This window comes from Prionailurus bengalensis, chromosome C1, assembly GCF_016509475.1.
Source record: "Prionailurus bengalensis isolate Pbe53 chromosome C1, Fcat_Pben_1.1_paternal_pri, whole genome shotgun sequence".
Lineage (NCBI taxonomy): Eukaryota > Metazoa > Chordata > Mammalia > Carnivora > Felidae > Prionailurus > Prionailurus bengalensis.
The window spans coordinates 216,748,934-216,760,241 of NC_057345.1; the positions used below are offsets into that span (position 1 = coordinate 216,748,934).

The following is an 11,308-nucleotide window of genomic DNA, read 5'->3' on the forward strand; positions in this document are numbered from 1 at the left end:
AATTAAAAATATTCCCCACAGATTGTCATTTATCTTAGGTTTGGCTTTGGTGGTTTTCACAAAAACTTTATAGTTTCTGTAATAAAATATATCACTGCCTTTCTCTCCATTTGATACTGAAAAGAGAGCTCCTCGCAACTGTTAAGGAACAATTACATGCTGACAGGATTGGTTTGGGGATTTCGGCCAGGCCCCCTTGGGGAGCTCGAGGCAAGTTCTCTGCAGTCTGGGGACACAGTGAACTGGCATCTGACTTCCCAGAGCAAATAGGATACGTGAGAGGAGCTGGGCCCACTGCTGGTCAGCGGAGGGCAAGGGACGAGGACATTCAGGGACTGACGTGTGTGCCCAGCTTGTTGGGGCAAAGCATTCAGGGGCATTTCCTCATTCGGGTGCACACAGGTAGGTCCACGGTGTAAGGTGTCGGGTCCTGTGATAAAGCCCATCAGAGGCGAGCTTCAGGTACCGCCGGGTTCCTAAGAGGCTGGCTGGGATTTGGCCATGTTATGGAAACAACGGGTAAGAAACATCCAGAAATGGGAGCAGGATTTCTCCAAAGAACCTAGAAATGCACCTCCAAGCTGTCAGCATAAACATCTGCTCTTCACCTCAGAATGTCCTTGCTCAAATTGCCCCCTTGTTTCCCACGGCTCTGTAGCAGATGCTGTGGAGACTGTGTGTGAGTGTGGAGGGGGTGACTGACTGGGGGGGACAGGAAGGAGAGGAAACAAGGAATAGCCCCAGCCCCTGGGAAGCCCTACTATCTGAGGGCTCAGGCCGGGGCTGCATATCTGAATGAAGCACAAGCTTGAACCCTTGCGTGGACCGGACATTCTGACGACCAGCAGGGGGACTGACTGCATGATGCCTATGAACGGCCAGAACACACTAGAGACGTCCTAGGTTTTCACCGGGGCAGGGAAAACTCAGTGCTGCAGAACTCATTTGAAGACAGACTTTTTCAAAAATTATTTATTTATTTTTCAATTCACATCCAAGTTAGCACATGGTGCAACAGTGATTTCAGGAGTAGATTCCCTAATGCCCCTGACCCATTTAGCCCATCCCCCCTCCCACAACCCCTCCAGCAACCTTCAGTTTGTTCTCCATATTTGAGTCTCTTATGTTTTGTCCCCCTCCCTGTGTTTATATTATTTTTATTTCCCTTCCCGTAGGTTCATCTGTTTTGTCTCTTCAAGTCCTCATAGGAGTGAAGTCATATGATTTTTTGTCTTTCTCTGACTGACTAATTTCGCGTAGCATAATACCCTCCGGTTCCATCCACGTAGTCGCCAATGGCAAGATTTCATTCTTTTTGATTGCCGAGTAATACTCCATTGTGTATATATACCACATCTTCTTTATCCATTCATCCATCGATGAACATTTGAGCTCTTTCCATACTTTGGCTATGTTGATCGTGTTACTATAAACACTGGGGTGCACGTGCCCCTTCTAAACAGCACCCCTGTATCCCCTGGATAAATACCTAGTAGTGCAATTGCTGGGTCATAGAGTGAAGACAGGATTGTTTGACCCTTCTATGCAATGCATCCTCTGGTTTGATATACGGGTTACATTTAGAATTCCAGGAGAGGACACAGGGATAAGCTAATATTGCATTTACCACCGTTCAGGCTCTGTTCTTGGGGCTTCCACATGAATTATCTCACTTAATTTCCATCATCCACTGGGGGGAGATGCTCTTGTCTTCCACACAAGGAGACTGAGCATCACGGTGATGAAGGATTTTGCCAAAGTCCATCAGGTGCGTAGTGAGTGCATCTGGGGTCAATTAAAATTCTTTCTTTTTCTTTTCTTTAATGTTTATTTATTTTATTGAGAGGGAGAGTGTGCGTGAGTAGGGGAAAGGCAGAGAGGGAGAGAGAGAGAGAATCCCAAGCAGGCTCCGCACCGTCAGCGCAGAGCCTGACGCCGGGCTCGATCTCCTGAATCGCAAGATCACGACCTGAGCCGAAATCAAGAGTCAGATGCTCCACCGACGGAACCAGGCATCGGTGGGGGAAAACGAAATTCTGAACTTAATCCAGTTGAGGAGGGAGACTAGGGGTGTTGACGAACACGACTGGTCATGAGTTGATAACTGTTGAAGGCTGGTGGTGACAGACGTGTTCACTGCTCTCTCTTCCTTTTTATGTGTTTGCAAATTTCCATAATAAAAGTGTAAAAGTGCATTGAGCACGTGGTTTGGGGAGGTCACTGCAGGGACTGGTTGAGCAGTGAACACTGAAAATTCCTGGAAGGCCCCCACCTGTGCATTCTAGTTGAAGACAAGCTCTCAGTGCAGTGCGGATGCAGACCCAGCAGTCTGCCTCCAGCCCAGGCCCCTGCCATCTACCCCAACTGCCTGCCTTGCCGAAATGGCCAGAGGAAAAATGGATCTGGGTACCGGACCTCTTCCTGCCCCTATGCCTATAACCTAAGCTCCCTGGGATTCTCCCCTCTCTTCGCTCTAGGGCAACCCCCTTCAAGGGTCTTTCCAAGGACGTGGCAGTTGGGAAAATCAGATTTGCCCCACGAAGAGTTAAATTCACCGCCTGATCTCAGAGTGGAGATTGGTAAAGCCACACTGCAGAGGCAGAATGGGTTTCGAGCCATTAACGGAGGAACGAGACGCTCATTTGTCTAATTAACAGGTTTCAAGGTCACGCTCCTTTCTTCTCCATGAATGCATATCTCTTTTAAAACTCATTAAAATAATATTTCACGGAAAAGGGTTTGATCACAAACGCTGAGCCTCTTGTACATCTGTGGTTTTCAACCACTAATGTGTCGTTAGAGTGGCTCCGATGTAGTTTGGGCTCCAAAGTTTATGAGTTTTATTTTTATCGGCAAGAATTAGAACGTATTTAAGATTATCCTTGTAAATTGTCACAATCGTTATTTTTCTTGCATTCTGATTCATGTTTCTAAGTGTCCCTGGGCCACCCTGGAAAAGATTTTGTATATGTGATCACCATATGGCATTTGTCTTGCTCTGGGGAATGGAAAGTGGAGATCCACCGTTTAGATGCCAACGCGTGATGGTCAGGTTGGATTGAACACCGAATCCTACGGTATCTATTCAGAACGAAAGCATAGAGATAACAAAATGGATTCCTTTGGACGAAAACCTCACCGGAGGGGAGGCATGTGTGGACAGAGAGATAAGTCACTGTTTGCTTATAAGCTTTTTCAGGGAAATCACCACTAAGGATCCTCTAAGTGGCACATCAAATGCTTGTTTTGTTAAAAGGTATTGATAATGATGAATCTGCCTTGGATAAAAGGTTTATAGTTAGAGGTAATTTTATTGATTCGGGCCTGGCTGGCCTCTTGGAAGTACAACATTATTTTCAGTAGATCGATTGTGTCTGGTTTGGAAAGGCTTGGCACTACGTTGGTCTTCAATTATATTTAAATAATTGATCGCGATTTGTATTTGTTAACGACCTTTAACTGAACTGTCATTGACCTGTGTTGGGCCACAGAGATCAATTCTGTGGACGGCTCATTACTCTTTGTGACTTTTCTGAAATACTCGGTGTTACTCTACCCTCAAATCCACTAGGTGCTTAATGCAGAAATCAAGGGTTCTGGTTTATTTCTGTAAACGAAAATGGGATTTCCACGAGGAGAGATGTGTTTCCATGGCCTTCACGGCCATAGACACGACACACGGATGTGCCTCCTCCTCCTGCTTTGGGGGTCAGGGAGCAACACTCTGGGACAGGGGAGGAAAAGGAACTCCTTGTACCTGGCATGGGCACGCCCCCTTTCGTCTCCGATCCGGGTCCTGGTCGCATTAAGGGCGTCTACTGCCACTCATCCCCCAGGATGCCGGCCTGGATGCCACCTTTGTCTTCGTGTTCTTTCCCCAACCCCCACTCTATCTACTTGTTGTGAAAATCCTCTTCACGCTTCTTCTAGGCTGCAGAACTGAGACTTCTTGCCCCATTCAACCAGCCCATTTCCACTACTCTGATTCAGATCCTTAAGGAAGGGGAGTCGGCAGAAATACAACAGGCAGCTGCCTATCTCTTGCTGTCCTGAGACACCCTGGAACTGGGTATCGTTGTGCACTCAGGTTCCCAGGAAACTGGACATCAAATCCGGAAACGCGATTGGGTCCTAACTTGCACGAGGAGGGCAGCTACTCAACGGTCAGTTGTTCATCCAGGGTTTCCCAACTGGGTGCCACAGGAGCCCCAGTGGGCCAGGAGACCCCCAGCCCCTACATCACCCAGAGCTCATACACTTCCATCTTTTTGAAATAACTTGCCAGCCTCTCCTTCCTTCTTGTAGGGAAGTGGCAAAATTCGTGGGGTGGGCGTGGGGGATAAGTGACTTTTTTGCTTTCAGAAAGCCTTGAAGGGGGTCAGGCTATGGGAGATTAAAGTGAGCTACTTTGCTTTACATGGTGAAATAGCAAAGTGTCTGAATTTTCTGCAGGGAGCCTGATGGATAGGGATTCAAGGGGGTGGGGTTAGGAGCTGAATCTCAATGATGCGAGTGTATTAGCCTCTTTGAGCTACTGTTACAAGGGACCACAAACTGGGTGGTTTAAAGCAAGAAAAAAAAATGTTATCTCACAGTTCTGGAAACTAGAAGTCCCAAATCAAGCTGTTTACAGGACCAGACTCCTCTGAAACCTGTAGAGGAGAACCCTTGCTCGCCTCTTCCAGCTTTTGATGTCAGGCCAGCAATGTTCATTGCTCCCTGGCTTGTAGACTCATCACTCCAATCCCCTGTGTATCTTCACATCTGTGCATCTCATGTCTATCTATGTGTCCAATTTTTCTCTTTTCATAAAGACACCACTCATGATGGATTAGCCCCCTCGCCCCCGAATGACCTCATTTTCGCTAAATTATCGTTGAAAACACTCTAGTTCTAAATAGGGTCACAATCTGAGGTACTGGAAGTGAGGACTTCAACATCAAATCTTTTTGGGAGGGGAGGAGGACCCAACTCAACCCATAGCAATGGGAAAATGGAAGAAAATGCTCCAGGGGTGGAGGTCCAGATGCTAGGATCTCAGGAAAGCAAGCTATTTGGTGGGGAACGGGCAGGGATATTTTAATAATAGTGAAGTCTGACATTAAATTGGAAGGCATCCTTAGTCCTAATCTATAATCACACTTTATTTTCCCCACACTTCCAATAAAAGACTTGCGCACGCAGCCTTGGGCTGGTGGAGCTCGGGGGAAAGACAGAGGAACAGGTGGGCCCATGTTCAGTCAAGGGAGAGTGGCTGTTCTACTGTGTCACTGGTGGTTAGGATGTTGGCTGGGTCTCTTCCTAGATTATAAGGAGCACGGTCATAAGAGAAGGGCTCTGTCTTATCCATCATGCAGAACGGTGCCCAGGAACCAGTAGGAATTCCATAAATCCATTACCCTCCAATCCCAGCCACAGCACTGGCTTCCTTCTGTCCCTGGTGGGGACTCAAGGAGTTTCATTTGGGTATTAACAGAAAGGGCCTCCAGAAGACCGAAGAACTCAGGAGCGATCAGTTTCCATGTCTATGAGTAACCACCTTCCACATTTGACATGGAGCCATCACAGAGATGGGTGGCAGGTGGACAGCAGCAAGCCTTTCCCTGAGTAGATGCTCAGTAAATACTTACGGAACTGAAATAAGTAATGTGAAGGGGATATTTGTGAGATGCCGAAAGGAGGGGAATACAATGGCTGAGGATCTAACTTCTGCGGAAACTGAAACTCAGGTTCAACTTCCGATGCGGTATCACCCTGACGTTCTTAGCAAATAGCCCAGCTTTTCAGAAACTTCTCTTCACGATCCTTACGTCCACCTCATTCGTATCCTGCCTGGGGAACTGAACACGAGATCCAGATCGATATCATGGCATTTAAACCTTCCCCGTGACATTCTCCCGAAGCCCTGCCTCGCCGTAACGCTGCCTCCAGGGCAGCGCAGTGGTCGGAGGGGGGCAGAGCATCAGTGTGGTCCTGGCCTTCTGGTCGAGCTTACATCTGCTGCGGGTTTGTGAATTTACAGAGGATATTAAGAAACACTAGGGTCTGTGGAGGGAAGTACGCCCTAAGCCTTGACGTAAACCGGAGTTGGACCTGGTGGGAAGGACGCTGAACGAATCTGGTGGCAGAACACGGGAAGTCCAACATCTCCACTGGCTGTATGACCTTGAGCCAACTTGCCTCGCTGCCCGGCAAGGTCGTTTTGAGGACCAAACGAGAAATGCATATACAAGTACTTGAGAAATGGAGCCCTCCAAGTGAATATACCGGAAACAGTTTGCCTGCTAGCAAACAGCAGGCCTTAGGTTCGGAGCTGGGCCTCAGTCAGATGCCCTGTGGGGAGGGTCCCCCAAGCAAGCGCTCGCTGACCCACTATGGTGAGAGGTGAGGGGTCGGAGCCCTCGGTCTGGCGTCTCACAAACCCATCTCTTGAAGTGCGGGCTCCGTATCTGGCCAGGTGCGGCATTCAGTTCATTCCTGAGGGCAGGCAGTCTCTGGCTGATGGTCTCCAGGCAGGGCCTTCCCATGGAAGCTTCTGAAGGGCCTGTTGACCTTGGAGCGGGCGTCATGGAGGGACTCCCTCTGTTTGTGGCTCTCCTCTGTGGAGGCACAAGGGGCCACGTGGTGGTCTTCTGCCCACTGAAGTCCATGCTGGGGTTGGACCCCCCCCAGAGGCAGGGCCGCGTCTCCTCTGACTCTACATCTCCAAAATTTTAGTTGGGGTTTGGCCCAGCGGGATAAAAGCTCTTTTCTGGTTCACCTAACAGTCCCGGGCAGGGGTTCACGTTGGTGGGGTCTGTCAGGCACTCAGGCTGAAGCAGACTCTCCATCCTCCACACGCAGCTCCCGTAGCCGCCATGTTGTTTCGGACCCAGCCAACTGGAAGGGAGGGACTCAAAAGGACAGGCCTGAAGAGAGACACTTTTCTTCACTTCCCACAGGCTAGAACCAGCCACGTGGCCTCAGTCGCTGCGAGGGTGACTGGGAAATGACCCAGAAAGGAGAAAATGCATCTTGATGAATAGCTATTTGCCAACATCCAGGAACAGGGTGTGGTAGAGAGTAAGTGCTTAGCACATGCTCACTGATTGAACAGGCCCAGCGAAGGATTTAACTAGTGTGTGCAGCAATAGCACACGGTGCACACGTGCAGCCCCAGTAGCACACGGTCTTCAGAGAACCTGGCAAAAGTTGTTGATTTTCTGCCCGCTGTTTCCACGTACCTCATCAGGCTGAATACCATTTCATTTATTTTGTTTTTAAATGGATTTATTTAAATCCAAGTTAGTTCACATGCAGCGTAGCGTTGGTTTCAGGAGTAGAGCCCAGTGGTTCATCACTTCCATTCAACGCCCGGTGCTCAACCCAACAAGCACCTCCTTAGTGCCCATCCCCCATTTAACCCTTCCCCCCGCCCACCTCTCCTCCAGGAGCCCTCAGGTTGCTCTCTGTATTGAAGAGTCTCTTCTGGTTCGCCCCCCTCTCTGTTTCTATGCTATTTTTCCTTCCTTTCCCCTCCGTTCATCCGGAAAACCATTTCACTGAATGCTTATTGCCCTCACCGTGTCCAGGGAGCTAAGCTATGTACTACTCATCGCTTCCGAATAACATCAGGTTCCTGCCCGCAAGACGCTGACAAGCCTGGGTAACTGAGGGCATCGGTGTCTTTCTGCTAAACTAGCTTCGCTTCCCCCGGAGAGCCAGGTACTATTGTATTCATAACCAGAGCTGTGCCCTCTTCAATGGATTGGTCTCAAGTCCTTTGCACACGGAACCATATGTTGAAGCCCTCGATGGAATATTAATCAGCATTTTGTTCTGGGCTCTGGAGCCCTGATGGAAAATGCATCTGTGTAAGTAGCCTTTTTAGGAAAATTACACATCTTACACGGAAGCGGGTAATCAAGCCTTCCCTTCCCTTCACAATGGAAAAGCAGAAATGGCAGCTTATCCAGATGAAAACCAGGCTGATTTTATTCTAATGAGAACGCAGGGCTAGATCAATTACAGACAAGTGTGCAAAGTTAGTGAGGTCTTTCTTTCTGTCTTGATGACTAGCTATAGGAAAATACCCTAAAGCTTCCCAGCTGCCCTTGTGAGGATCAGAAATGCCTCTTCATAGAGTATCAGTTTCCACTTTATTAAAAAAAAATCTTTTTTTTTAATGGTTATTTATTTTTGAGAGACAGAGGGCGAGTGGGAGACACAGAATCCAAAGCAGGCTCCAGGCTCCGAGCGGTCAGCACAGAGCCCGTCGCGGGGCTCGAACTCACAGACTGTGAGATCATGACCGGAGCTGAAGCCGGACGCTTAACCGACTGAGCCACCCAGGCGCCCCCATCAGTTACCACTTTAGAAAGGGAGCTGCTTTCTGGGGAACAGTGAAGCCACGCAATCTGAAGAGTCGGGAGAAAGTGGGTAGAGCCCAGGCGGATGGCAGGGACTGTCTAAGGCGTGGCCCTCTAGCACCTTGCCTCTCTGTGCAGACACCACTTCAGGTTAGCCACAGGAGAGCCTGATTTAGACAAGAACCTGAAGAACGGTGGAAGACAATTCCAGAATCTCCGCTACTCTTACTCAGCTTTGTTAGGAATAGAATTGATTCACATTTACGCCTTTCCTGCATTCCACCTTAGAATTTGCAGGTGCCCATCTGGCCGGTCAGTTGTCGGGGCTGGTGTGGCGAGAAGAACGGGCCGTCGAAGACAGTGGATAAGAGCCTCCTGATGTTTCCAACTTTGGATCGGTAAATACGGATTTCTCGTGCCCATCTGAAGTCAAAATGTTGTTAGTAAAGAACGTCTGATCTTTGCAGGAGAAGGCGAATGTGTGTGTAAGTAAAGGCACAGACAGGCCCCAGAGCTGGCATGAATGTTTTAATTATGTAAGGGATTAATTTATTTCAAATGTATTTTCTGCCCTTGCTGTGTGCCGGCTAATTCCGTTTTTAAGATGCCAGACCCTGTTTCCCCAGGGGAACAACAGACCTGTATCTTCAAAGTGTAAACTTCTTCTCATCACAGAGGTAAAAAAAAAAAAAAAAAAAAAAAAACCCATATATAGGCTGTTAGAATGTCAAAGGCTATGAAGATTTAGACTTTATCTAGGAGCATTTGTTTTGAAAATAGTTACAAACAGAGAGGGAGGGAGGCAAACCATAAGAGACTCTTAAATACAGAGAACAAACTGGGGGTTGATGGGGTTTGGGGGAGACGGGAAAATGGGCGGTGGGCATTGAGGAGGGCACTTGTTGGGATGAACACTGGGTGTTGAACATAAGCGACGAACCACGGGAATCTACCCCCAAAACCAAGGCTGTATGTTAGCCAATTTGACAATAAATGATATTTTTTTTAAAAAAGGAGTGTTTGTTTTGAATTTCAAGTTTAACTAAGAAAGCCACGCCTCCCTCACCCCTCTTCTTCCCCACCGATGGCCAAGGAGAGAGAAACTTCCAAAATGTTCCCGAGAGAGAGAGAAAAGAGTGGAACTCATCTGCCGTACATCTCTCAGACCCTGAGATAAAAAAGCTTTGCTGTGTTTGGGGACCTAACAAGAGTGGAGAATTTACGGAGGGTCTCAGGCGTGTCACAGTCCGCCAGTCCCAGTCTGGGGCGAGGGTCATAGGAATGGGCGTATTTTGTCTGCCCACACTCGGGCTCTTCTCACAGGGCAACGACTGGCCTCCCCAGCCCTTGAATTTGCAATGGTTGAGAATGACTTCAAGGGATCTGCTGGGACAGTGCGTAGGATGGACTGGAAAGGAAGGGATGGGGAGGGAGGGAGGGTGCAGAATGCAAACAAGCCCCACTCCCTTCCACCACCACCGAGAGAGGGGAGAGCCCGTGGGAGCTGAATGACCTGGCCCAGCTGGCCAAGGGCATATTCCAGCCACCTGCGGAGGAATTACCCTTGCTGTGAACAAAGAATATACACATTTGAGATTCTATTTAATGTTGTTACACCAGGGGCACCTGGGTGGCTCAGTCGGTTGACCGTCGGACTCTTGGTTTCAACTCAGGTCGTCATCCCATGGTTCATGAGTTCAAGCCCCACGTCAGGTTCCATGCTGATGGCACGGATTCTCTCTTTCTCTCTGCCCCTCCCCTGCTCATACTCTCTCTCTCTCTTTCAACATAAATAAACTCAAAAAATATAAATCAATCAATCAATCAATCAATCAATAAATCCACTCACACCAAAACTGAATACTGTCTGAATTAAAAAAAGAAAATCATAGGGATTATCAGGCTGGATAATCTTTACCTGTTCTACTTTTTGGAGGGCAGATTAGAACATGATGACTGAAGTTTGCATGATTTGTGATTAGAGTCTCTGCATGCAATCAGGACTTCCCACACACTGATTGATCCTATTTGATTCTTCCTGGGAAAAAACCAACGACAGTAGCTACTGCAATGGGTAAAGCTCTTTTCATGTTTCGCATTCTGTTCAATTCTTTTTCCAAAGTGTTTACTTATATCCTTTGCCCACTTCTCTCTTGTGGTGTTCGTCTCGTAATTATTGATTTGTAAAAGCTTTTTATATAAGAAGGGCATTAACTTTTTCAATTTGGTTATAAATAATTTATCACAGGTCTTTCAACTATTCTGGTTATATAGAAATCATTTTTATTATTATTTAGCTCTTTATGTCTTCATATATATCCATTATTTTCCTTTAAGGGTTTCTGGCTTGGGAGTTACAGTTAGAAATTCATGTGCATTTTATTTACTTAGTTTTTAAAAAAAAGTTTAGTGTTTATTTTTGGGAGAGAGAGAGAGCACACAAGCAGGGAAGGGGCAGAGAGAGGGGGAGACACAGAATCCGAAGCAGGCTCCAGACTCTGAGCTGTCAGCACAGAGCCTGACGCAGGGCTCGAATTCAAGGACCTCAAGATCGTGACCTGAGCCAAAGTCAGGTGCTTAACTAACGGCGCCACCCAGGCGCCCCCGCATTCATTTTAAAATTACAGAATCATTCACTAAAATTTTCTCTCCACAGGGGTCCCTGGCTGGCTCAGTCAGTGGCGCCTGTGACTCTTGATCTTGGGGTTGTGAGTTCGAGCCCCACCTTGGGTATAGAGATTACTTAAAAATAAAATCTTAAAGAAAATAAAAGAAATTTTTCTCCTAATAGTTTTATATTTAAAAAAAAATATATATTTAAATCTTTATTGTGTGTAGGCATAAGATATGAGTTCAAGTTTCAACCTCCCCCCACCCCCAAATTATTTGTAGGTTTTTTTAACCTCCTGCATTGGATTTCTTGCTCATTTTCTCATTAGTTTAAGTTCATATGGTTATGT

At 47.3% G+C, this 11,308-nt stretch overlaps 1 non-coding gene across 1 annotated transcript; it reads left to right on the forward strand.

Moving 5' to 3' along the window:
• Window positions 1-10,243: 10,243 nt before the first annotated feature.
• LOC122482329 lies at window positions 10,244-10,381 on the forward strand. The gene has a single exon (XR_006297117.1). It is a non-coding gene; the product is annotated as a U8 small nucleolar RNA (small nucleolar RNA).
• The last annotated feature ends 927 nt before the right edge of the window (window positions 10,382-11,308 follow it).